Source organism: Cricetulus griseus, chromosome 2, assembly GCF_003668045.3.
Source record: "Cricetulus griseus strain 17A/GY chromosome 2, alternate assembly CriGri-PICRH-1.0, whole genome shotgun sequence".
NCBI classification, from domain to species: Eukaryota; Metazoa; Chordata; class Mammalia; order Rodentia; family Cricetidae; genus Cricetulus; species Cricetulus griseus.
In genome coordinates this window covers 9,242,684-9,253,966 of record NC_048595.1, presented here as the reverse complement: position 1 = coordinate 9,253,966, position 11,283 = coordinate 9,242,684, and the positions used below count along the sequence as shown (strand labels likewise).

The window sequence follows — 11,283 nt, the reverse complement described above, 5'->3', positions numbered from 1 at the left end:
AAGTTCCCATCCATATTTGCCCCCAGTCCACCCAGGAGATCTATTCTATTTCCCTTTGCCAGGAAGATCCATGTGTGACTCCTGGGGCCCTACTTGGGACCTGGCATCACTAGGTCTGTGGATTGTAGCAAGGTTTTCATTTACTTTACAACTAATCAGATAAGCAATTTAAATACACTTATAAACCCTAAGGAAATATGTAGGGAGACACCATAACCACGCCTCCTAAGGGCTGGCCACAGGTGTGCCTGACCACGCCTGTCAGAGAGTGGTCAAGGTGAGGTCAGGATGACGTGGGATAGGTTTTTTTTTGTTTTTTTTTTTGTTTTTGTTTTTTTTTTTTTTTTTGGTTTTTCAAGACAGGGTTTCTCTGTGGCTTTGGAGGCTGACCTGGAACTAGCTCTTGTAGACCAGGCTGGTCTCGAACTCACAGAGATCCACCTGCTTGTGCTGGGATTAAAGGCGTGCACCACCACCTCCCGGCTGTGGGATAGGTTTTTAAAGGACTGCAAGTACAGGGGATTCTCTCTCTCTGGCCTAGCTGCCTTGCTGCCCCTGGCACACTCTGGCTTGCATTTGGCTGGTGTTTTTCTAATAAAGGATATCTCTATCCCAAGCTCCTTTTATTTCTTAATATCTGGCACCCTGAAATCCCCGACCTACTCGTGCCCCGTGCAAACCCCATTCTGGGAGGGCCTCTGCTTGAGGAGCTGAAAGGCCAGGAAAGGCCCCACAGCCCAGAAGCCATGTGACACAAGAGAGCCCTAGGATACCGCTGCATTTCAAGGTCTCTGCTTTGCTCCGACCTGCCCATGGGTGAAAACCTAAAACAGTGAGTTGAATCTTCTCACCCTGTAGCCCATCTCTACAGCCCCGTGCTCAGTCCCGGTCCACCATCCACCCTGCTGGGAGAGTTTAAATCTTCCACAGGCCTCCCTGTGGTTTTTACTGCTCCAGGCAGCAATATCACTGCCAGAGCTGCAGGCTCATTTACCGCTAGCCATGTGCACGCGGCAGCGGCCCTTAGCTGCGACCAACACAGGTTTGTCCTTTCTATGCGGGCTGCTACAGATTCTGTGGCCTGCAGCTGCTGGCAGAATAACCGTGCATCCACCTCCGCTTTCAGCCGCATGCTAACTTAGATCTAGCTGCGTGTGCATGCCTGCAGCCGGAATCAAGAACCACTGGTCCTATTTTGTCCCACCCGAAGCCTTTCTCCACAGAGAATGCTCACTGCCACGCCCCCGCCTGCATAGCTCCCGGTCCCAAAGCTGGGCCGCCCCGAAGCCGGTTGTGGTGGCGAACGCCCCTAGTGGTTCCTGCATCAGGAGTGGAAGCAGCCTGATTCATCTAGCTGAAAACCTCCTACCATGTCTGGAGTAGAAGCTGACTGGTAAATATGTCCGAATATTTATCATTCACCTCAATTGGTAACATTTTTGCATCTTACATAAATTCAATGTTTGAGGAAGACGTGGATCTGTCAATAATTGGCGTATATGCCTTACTAGCTGTTAGCGTGCATTTAATACACACATTATCACCAGCCAGAGTCCTCAGGAACAGGGATAAAGTTAATTTCATCACCTACTTACAGGACATGCAAGCTTCCGTAATGAGATTTTGGAGACCAGAATGACCCATGATATGTTTATGCAGCATGTAGACCAGAAGCTAGATGATAGGCTTTGCTCTATGTCTTATACGATACAGGAAGAGCTGTCTATTACCCAAGTTGAAATGCAGCTCATTTATGATAAAATAAACGCTGAGAGGTCAGAGGACTGTGATGAACTAAAGAATATATGTAGCGAACTGGAAACTCAGATAGGCTCTCTGTCCTGAAATCTGGATACCAAGATTCAGAATACCCAGGATAGGGTTAAACAATTGGATAATGCCATTAAATCAATGGCTGAAAAATACGAGGGGGTAGATAATAGAGTTGAATCTAGGTTCAAATGTTTGCAAAATGATTTACAGAACAAAGCTGACAAATTAGGGAGGTCTATTCAGTCAATTGCTGAGGCAAATCATGACCTTGACTCTAAATTTCAATTCCTGGAGGGCAGTTTCCATGTCACCCAGATGCTAGATAGAGACGAACATATTAAACACCTAGAAAACCATATAGAAGAGCAGTCACAGCAATTCACGGACTCACTATCATGCCTAGAATCTTTTGTGATTAAGGAGATTGAAATTGTTCATGAGGATATCCTTACTAGGCGCAAGGGTCATTGGAATGAGGAGGAGACAAAAATCACTCCAATCTGAGGCACCTACTCCACACAGGTATCTTAATCATTCTAAAGTCATTACACGTACACCATTGGTTTGCCCAGCAACATTGGTAGAAAAACCACCAACTAAAAAACACTCCCAGGGACAGGTGGCTTATGTATGGCAGGCTATAAAGCTGAAGGATCTTAAGTATATTAAAGAATCAGTTGTCTTATATGGTCTTCATTGCCCATACATAAAAGAGCTATTACATTCATGGGCCACCTTTAACAGGGTGACACCCTCAGATTGGGTAGGACTGGTGTTAGCTGTCCTTGAGAATTCTTGTTAAATCGAATGGAAGGCATTGATCATGGAGGAGGGAAAGCTTCTTGAGCATCAAGCCATTAGAGACAGCCATGATGCCCCTCTAGAAAAGATCTTGGGAGATGGTATTTATGCTGACCCACAGGTTCAGGCTGAATATGACGATCATATGCTGGCCCTATGCAAGAAAGGATCACTAAACACATGGGATAAGGTTCGTGAGCCAGGGGAATGACTGGAAGCTTATACCAGAATAGAACAGGGACCAACAGAACTATTTAAGGACTTCTTAGACCAGTTGACCAGAGCAGTAGACTTACAACTAACAGATCCAGCATTAAGACATTCAATTGTGTATACATTAGCTTATGACAATGCAAACCCAATACGCAAAAGAATACTTTTGCCTTTAAAGATCAGATCAGCTCCACTAGAAGAACAGGTTTTGCATACTGCCAACATTGACTATAATGTGCAAGATGCTGGAATCGGAGAAGGAGAAGCTATCCCAAGATGTTTCCAAAGGCAGCAGGATATTAATAGTCCCAGAGATGATGACAGAAGGGCTTGGGAAGGAGAAACACCTTACAGGGATCAATATAGGTGCCAAGAGGCCAGGGTTCATCGCTACTATAAACCAGAGCCTCAGGTAGGAAGAGCCCACTCTAGGAGACCACAAAGACGTCAGTAACCTAGATGTTTCAGCTGTGGAAGAATGGAACATGTAAGGAGAAATTGTAGGCAACGATCCCTCATGCAAAAGGCCACTGCCTTCTGGGTTGTGTAGGTGATGTGGTAAGGGCAGACACTGGACTAATGAGTGTAGATCGACCAGAGACATGCAAGGGAACACGTTAAGGCCAGGAAACTCTGAAGGGGGACCTCAAGAAGGCCCTCACATCAAAAAAAGGTCTGGTTGTTTCCAGTAGCAGTGGAAGACAATCTCTCACAGGACAAATAGATAGTTCTTCGTCCATTATGAAAGATGACACTGCCATAGATGGTAGTTTGGTTAGCGATGAAGAATCAGATAAGACTGCACAAGACGAAAAGCACTTATTTTGGCAAACCTCCATCAAAGACAAATGACCTCACTTGAAGGTACAAATTAATAATAAAATTATTAATAGCATTGTAGACACTGGCACTGACATCACTATTATTACGCACAAGTCCTGGCCAAAGGAGTGACCACGTAGGGAAGCAAATGTGCAATTTTTGGGTATTGGGACTCTATCTAGAGTTCAACTGAGTGTTCGCTTGGTGGTCTGCATTGGACCGGAAGGACAGAAAGGGAGACTGAAACCTTATGTGGCAAACATAGCTATAAACCTCTGGGGTCACGATCTCTTACAGCAATGAAAAACTCAAATTAACATCCCTCCAGTGTCAGATACAAATTATGTACAATTGCTGGATAGTAGAAAAGATCGAGTATGACACTATGGTTATCAACCATCCAGGTTGTACAGAAACTAAATACAAATGATAGACCTTCAAAGGAACCAAAGGCCCGGATTAAAATGGCTTACAGATGAACCTGTCTGGATAGGGCAATGGCCTTTGACCTCTGAGAAGCTAGAGGCTCTAGAAAAGTTAGTACAGGAACAGCTAGAGGCTGGACACATAGAGGAGTCTACCAGCCCTTGGAATTCTCCTGTATTTGTTATTAAAAGAAGTCAGGTAACTGGAGAATGCTGACAGACCTGAGAGACATAAATAAGGTAATTCAGCCTATGGTCTCTCTACAGCCTGGAATGCCATTGCCTTCCTTAATACCTAAAGGATAGCCGATCACAGTAACTGACCTGAAGGACTGTCTTTTCACTATACCATTACAAGAAAGTGATAGAGAGAAATTTGCACTTAGTGTACCAACTCTTTATAACTCACAGCCAGTTCGAAGATATCAGTGGAAGATTTTGCCTCAAGGGATGATAAATAGTCCTACATTATGTCAACATTTTGTACAACAACCTTTGGAAATAATTTGTAAGAAATTTTCACAATCCCTCGTTTATCATTACATGGATGATATTCTTTTATCTGATTCCAATAAGGAAACTTTGCAACATATGTTTGACATGGTGAAGGAAGTTCTGCCTAGAAGGGGGTCACAGATTGCCCTGGAAAAGATACAAAGAGGAGATTCTATTAACTATTTAGGTTATAAGATAGACTTACAAAGAATCAGGCCACAGAAGGTATAAATTAGAAGGTATCATTATCAAACTCTTAATAGTCTTCAGAAGCTGCTAGGAGAAATTTCTCAATTACAGACGATTATTGGGGTAGAAGGTCATGACTTAAAGTATTTAAAAATGGCCCTAATGGTGATAAGGACGTAAACAGTCCACGAATATTATCTTCGGAGGCAGAAAAAGAGTTACAATGGGTAGAAAACAGAATATTGGATGCGCATAAGATCAGATAAACCTTGATTTAGACTGCATTCTGGTTATCTTGCCATTCAGAGAATATCCTTCTGGAATTCTGATGCAGAGGAAAGACACAATATTGGAGTGGGTATTTCTGCCACATAAACAGAATAAAAAGTTAAAGACATATATAGGTTTGATTTGATTTGATTTTAAAGGGCTTGTCAACTGACTAGAAAAGATCCAGCAGAAATCATAGTACCTTTAACTAATGAAGAAATTTCCTCCTTATGGAAGGATAATGAATATTGGCAGATAGCTCTTACCAACTTTTTGGGAACAATTAGTAACAACTATCCCAAAACTGACAGAATTAAATTAATAAAAAAAGACAGTCTGGATTCTTCCACATATTGTAAGACAAACTCCCATTTCTGGAGTTCTTACCTTCTACACTGATGCCAACAAATCAGGTAAGGCTGGTTATAAAGCAGGTGAAGTAAGTAAAGTAGTTCAAAGTCTATATACTTCTGTACAGAAGGCAGAATTATATGCAATTCTCATGGTGCTCATGGATTTTACAGAACCTCTTAATATTGTTACTGATTCCCAATATGCAGAGAGAGTGGTCTTACACATTGAGACTGCAGAATTCTTTCCTGATAATACGGAATTAACCTTGTTGTTTTTTACAATTATAGGAAATAATCAGAAACAGAAGCAATCCTATATACATTACACATATCAGATCCCATATGGGTCTGCCAGGCCCACTAGCACAAGCAATGACAAGATTGTTTGTTTATTAATTGGTAGTGTGCTAAAAGCCTCAGAATTTCATAAGAAACATCATGTAAAAAGCAAAGGTTTAAAAAAGGACTTCTCCATCACTTGGCAACAAGCCAAGGAGATAGTGAGAAACTGTCCTACTTGTTCCTTTTGGAAACAAACTCAACTGCCAGCAGGCTGTAATCCTAAAGGCATTTGAAGGAATGAGATCTGGCAGATGGATTCATTTTACAGAATTTGGAAATTTGAAATATGTGCATCATACTATAGACACATTCTCAGGGTTTCAATGGGCTACTGCTCTCAACTCTGAAAATGCTGATTCTGTTATTACACACCTGCTAGAGGTGATGGCAGTTATGGATATACCTGCACAAATAAAAACTGACAATGTCTCCTCAAAAATAGAACAGTTTTTCAAATATTATTAACATAAAACATGTCACCAGTATACCACACAATCCTACAGGACAAGCAGAGCTTGAGTGATCTAACACTTAAGGAAATGCTCCTTAGACAGGCTGGTAAGTCAAAAAAACCCAAACATAAGTTCCTTAATGCTTTATTGACACTAAACTTTCTTAATGCCAATGACAAAGGACAAACAGCTGCCAAAAGACACTGAACTACAGAAAAAACTGCTGAACTGAATCAACCAGTGTACTTCAAAGATGTGCTGACCTCGGTATGGAAGCCTGGACATGTGTTACATTGGGGTAGAGGTTTTGCATTTGTTTCCACAGGAGAAGAAAAACTTTGGATACCATCAAAATTGATCACGATTCGAGTTGAAAATGACAAACCTCTCGACAAGGATGAGTGACAGTTATTTTACTGAGGTATATCTCATAAACTAAATAGAAACTTCCCAAAGGAAAGGGAAGTGTTTTGCTTCTATCTTCACAGGAAAACTCATCTCCAGAAGTCCAAGAACACTACATGGGTAGATGCTTAAAAAGAGAAGGTAGCTATAACCATCAAACAAAAGGAACGTGCCATGCGGTAAACTTTACAGCTGTCTCTCAAATAACTCTATTTCCCTGTATTTTTCTAGTCCCTATTCAAGTAAATCAATGCTGGATTTAGAGTTGGATTTGGCTTTCTTCCTCTAGAATACAAGCACGTTGTTTAAATAAGCTTTAGAGTTTCTGTATTGTATCAAGAAGCCAATTGATGTAATACAGAACAAGCGAAGAACTTGGGGACTGTCTTTGTCTTTCTTGGCTCTTTCCTCCAAGGTGTACACCATCTCACAATCATTATTTTTCATGATTGCCTTTTCCAGCATGCAGACATATACAAGCAAACATTTCTCTGCTAACACTTATGTTTGAGTCCCACACAGCCAATGAAGACCTGCCTGACAGCAATCCTTGGATGCTGTCCTTCCAAGACATTTATCATGAAGGGGTTTAAGATTTTGTTAAAGGCTTTTTCAGCATCTAATGAGATATTCATGCGTTTTTTTCCTTTCAGTTTGTTTATATACTGGGTTACATTGACAGATTTTCATATGTTGAGATATCTCTGCATCACTGGGATAAAACCTACTTGATCATGATGGATGAACTTTTGATGTGTTCTTGGATTCATTTTACACATATTTTTGTGTCAATGTTCATGAATGCAGTTGGCTGCTAAAACTATCCTTAGCAATCAGGGAAATGACTTTGACAGTCCATCTTACACCTGTCAGAATGGCTGAGATTAAAACTGACAGTCCATCTTACACCTGTCAGAATGGCTAAGATTAAAACTGCAAGTGACAGTTCATGTTGTGAAGGATGTGGAGAAAGGGAAAACTCCCCAGCTGGTGGGAGTGCAAACTTGTACAGCCACATGGGAAATCAATATGGCTGTTTCTCAGAAAATCAGAAATCTATCTACCTCAAAAGCAAGCTATACAACTCCTGTGCATAGAGCCAAAGATGCTCCATTCTACCACAAGGACACTTGCTAAACTGTGTTCAGAGAAACCAGGAACTAGAAACAACAGAGATAACCCTCAATGGAAGAATGGGTAAAGAAACTGTGGCATTTTACACAATGTAGTATTACTGAGCTCTTTAAATTAAAAAAAAAATGACATCATGAAATTTGCACCCAAATGGATGGAACTAGAAAAATATCATCAGGAGCGGGGTAACACAGACCCAGAAAGAAAGCATGTGCTCACTTATAGCTGGATATTAGCTGTAAAGTAAAGCATAATCATGCTACAACCCATATACACAAAGAGGTTCTGTAATGAGGACTTAATGGGACACACGTATCTCCCTGCATATCATAATTTGAATTGATTTCCCAGGTAGACTGGGGGTAGGTGGGTGGGGATGGAGCAAGAGGGGTCAAATCTGTGGAGGAGGAGTGGAGGAAGACAGTACTGGAATGATGACTAGAATTGAGGAGCATTTAGAATGGGAGGTAGAAAACTAGTGCGAGGGAAACTCCCTGGAATCTATGAGGGTGACAGTAATTGGGAATGCAAAGCCTGAACCAGCCGTTTTCTGCAATCAGTCAAGGTTTCCCAGTGGAAGTATTGGGACACCAACACAGCCACAAAACTTTTGACCTACAATTTGTTATGCCTACAAGATGTGATGGGGTGATGGCAGCACAGAAATTGTGGGAATAACCAACCAGTGACTGGTCCAACTTAGGACCTACTCCATGAGAGGAAGCCCATGCCTGACACTGACTGGGGGACCAGATCCAGTGGCTGGATAGCCCAAAACCAAACATGACTGCCAAAAGAAATGAAAGGAAGAAAGGAAGGAAGGAAGGGAGGGAGGGAGGGAGGAGGGAGGGAGGGAGGAAGTCAATGCAATGAAATGATTCCTAATGAATTTCTGCAATACTGATAGACTGGAGTCCATCATAATAGTCTTCAGAAAGGTTTCATCCAGCAACTGACGGGAACAGGTGCAGAGACCTATAGACAAACTTTAGGCGGGGGAGGGAATCCCACAGAAGAGGGAAAGGAAAGATTGTAGGAGTCAAGAACACAGCCCACGTAATCAACTAACCAGGGCTTATAAGGAACCACAGATACTGAAGTGACAACCAGGGCCCCTTTCTGGGTCTGACCTGGGTCCTCTGTATATATGCCATGGCTGTGTAGCTTGGTGTTCTTGTGGGACTCCTAACAGGGGGCGTGGGGTTGTTGCTGACTCTTTCACCTGCGTTCAGGACCCTTTTCCTCCTACTGGGTTGTCTCATCCAGCCTTGATATGAGAGTATGTGCCTAAACTTATTGTAACTTGTTATGCCAAATTTGGTTGACCTCCCTGGGAGGCCTACTCTTTTTAGAAGGGAGACAGAGGAGGAGTGGCTGTGGGGGAGACGGCGACAGGGACTGAGAGAAGAGGAGGGAGGGGAAACTGTGCTTGAGATGCAATATATGAGAGGAAAATAAATAAATTATTTTCACAAAAGCAAAATGGGCTAAGGAACAGAATGTTGAATTCTCAAATGAAAAACAAAAACCAATTAGGCGGCATACTTTTTAAGTTGAAGATTCTTACCCACCACAAGAAGCAATATCGCGTTTTAAATTTTATTTAGTGGTTTTGAATTTATGGTTGTTTTTGCATGCATGTTTGTTTGTGCAGCACATCATGGGTGCCTGGTAGTGAAGGAGGCACTCGATCCCCTGGGAACGGAGTTCCAAATACGGTGAGCCTCGATGTGGGGAAGATAGTACAATACGGCTCACCTGGAAGAGCAGCCAGTTCTCCATCTGCATGAAATGCAGTCCTATGTCACCGCATTCGGGACAGATGTCATCTGGGAAGCGACAGATGCTGGTGAGGATGTAGGGAAGGAGGGGTTCTCCCGTCGGGGAAGGGGTGAAGTAGTGCAGCTTACTTCCTCCTGCAGACAGAACTACTGTGTGCCCTTCCATGTGCATAGGCCCACGGGGCGTCCATTGCGGCTCCATTCTCAATAGGCAGGAAATGGAATCATCTAGAGACGCAACAACTGATGAGCGGATGCTGAGCATGAGGTGCGCACACACAGCGGAATTTTCTTCAGACATAAAGAAAAATGAAATTGTGTGATTTTCAGATGAGTGCACAGGTCTGCGGAATATTTGAATTAAGGGAAGTAACCCAGACTCGGACAGAAAAACACCACCCCCTCTTATCTCATAAAAAGGCTTATCTCCATCAGGGCTTACTAAAAAAATGGGGGCCCCTGAGGAGGAAAAATCAGAGAGGCTCTAAGGGAAAAGTAGGACAACACATGTGACGTGGAAAGCGGAGGGGGGGGGGATACTGGAAATGGGGCTTCAAGTGGGGGAAAAGTGAGATGGAAGAGAAAAGGGGCGGGGAAAGTCAACCGAAACTACTGATGCATGGAAAAGTCATTCTGACGGACCGGTCACTCTGGGTAAGCTAGTTTAAATTATTTCATAAGAAAAAAAAAAAAGAGTTTGGATGAGGCATGCTGCATGGGAGAATAAAGCTGCTCCCCGGTGATGTGAAGATACCAGCGCTGGGCTTGGGCTGCCTGTCCGTAGCTGTTGGGCCTGTGGAGCATATAGGCAACTTCCCCTTCTGGTATACCCCTCCCCGATGCTTGGTTGGCCCTCAATGTGCTAGGACAAGGACAAAAGACAGGGTGAGCTGAAGGGGACACTAGAAGCAGGAAAGGCACCCTATGCTCACACATCAATTGGCTGACCGTGGTCTTAGCCTCCAGTCTTCCTCAGTCAACCCTGAGCATACAGACTCTGCAGAGACTGTCCTTGCACTGCTCCGATCTCCTGCAAGACAGAAGACTGGGATAGGCCACCAAGTCTAAGTGGGAGTGGTGGCACTGTTGATTTTATCTGTGCAAAAGAACTAACACACAAGAGAGCACCTTCTCTCCACGAGCCTCCAGAAGGAATCCAGGATCCACAACCATCCTGCACTTCTGACTTGCAAGGGAAATTATGTGTTGTTTTAAGCCAGTACAATTGCTTTCATTTTATGAAGGGGAAAGCATGAATGCACTTCTGTTGCCAGAAATTAAGCAGTAGAATGTCCCACATTTGGGGAAATCTCAGGGATCTGTATACCCAAGGTGGAATGGATGAGCCTCCCCTGGGACCAAGTACCTTAATCCATGGCCATATCTCCCTCACTAGGGAAGTATAAGCCAGTCTGTTTGTGACAGTATGTTTCAGCAACCAGAGAAATCAAACAGAATCCTACACAAGCTCAGTGGCTCTCTGAAGGAAGGCTGACCTACCTACAAAACCTTCCAGGGAATCTCTGTCAGCACAGTATACACAAGCCACAAGGGGGCAGCCTTCTCCACAGAACCAGAGGGTCACAGCCAGGCTAGGTAAGATGGGTAAATAAATACATGATGCAGGATACCAAGGACTAAAGAGTGCAATAGATATTCAGAGCATATTTTAACTATGAATTGTCTTTCCCTGGAATAGTGTCCAGGATTCTCCTGCAAACACCAAAAACACATGTATTCAAGTCTGATTCAGTATCAGGGTCTTTTCTGAAGTGCCATTACTGATTGAGGATTTTCATTTCTTGGTGCTGCAAGGTAATATGGTGGT

General features: G+C 43.1%; 1 non-coding gene across 1 annotated transcript; it reads right to left on the bottom strand.

Moving 5' to 3' along the window:
• Positions 1-10,696: 10,696 nt before the first annotated feature.
• On the bottom strand, positions 10,697-10,859 carry LOC113831839. Its single transcript, XR_003481858.1, has one exon. It is a non-coding gene; the product is annotated as a U1 spliceosomal RNA (small nuclear RNA).
• Between the last annotated feature and the right edge of the window lie 424 nt (positions 10,860-11,283).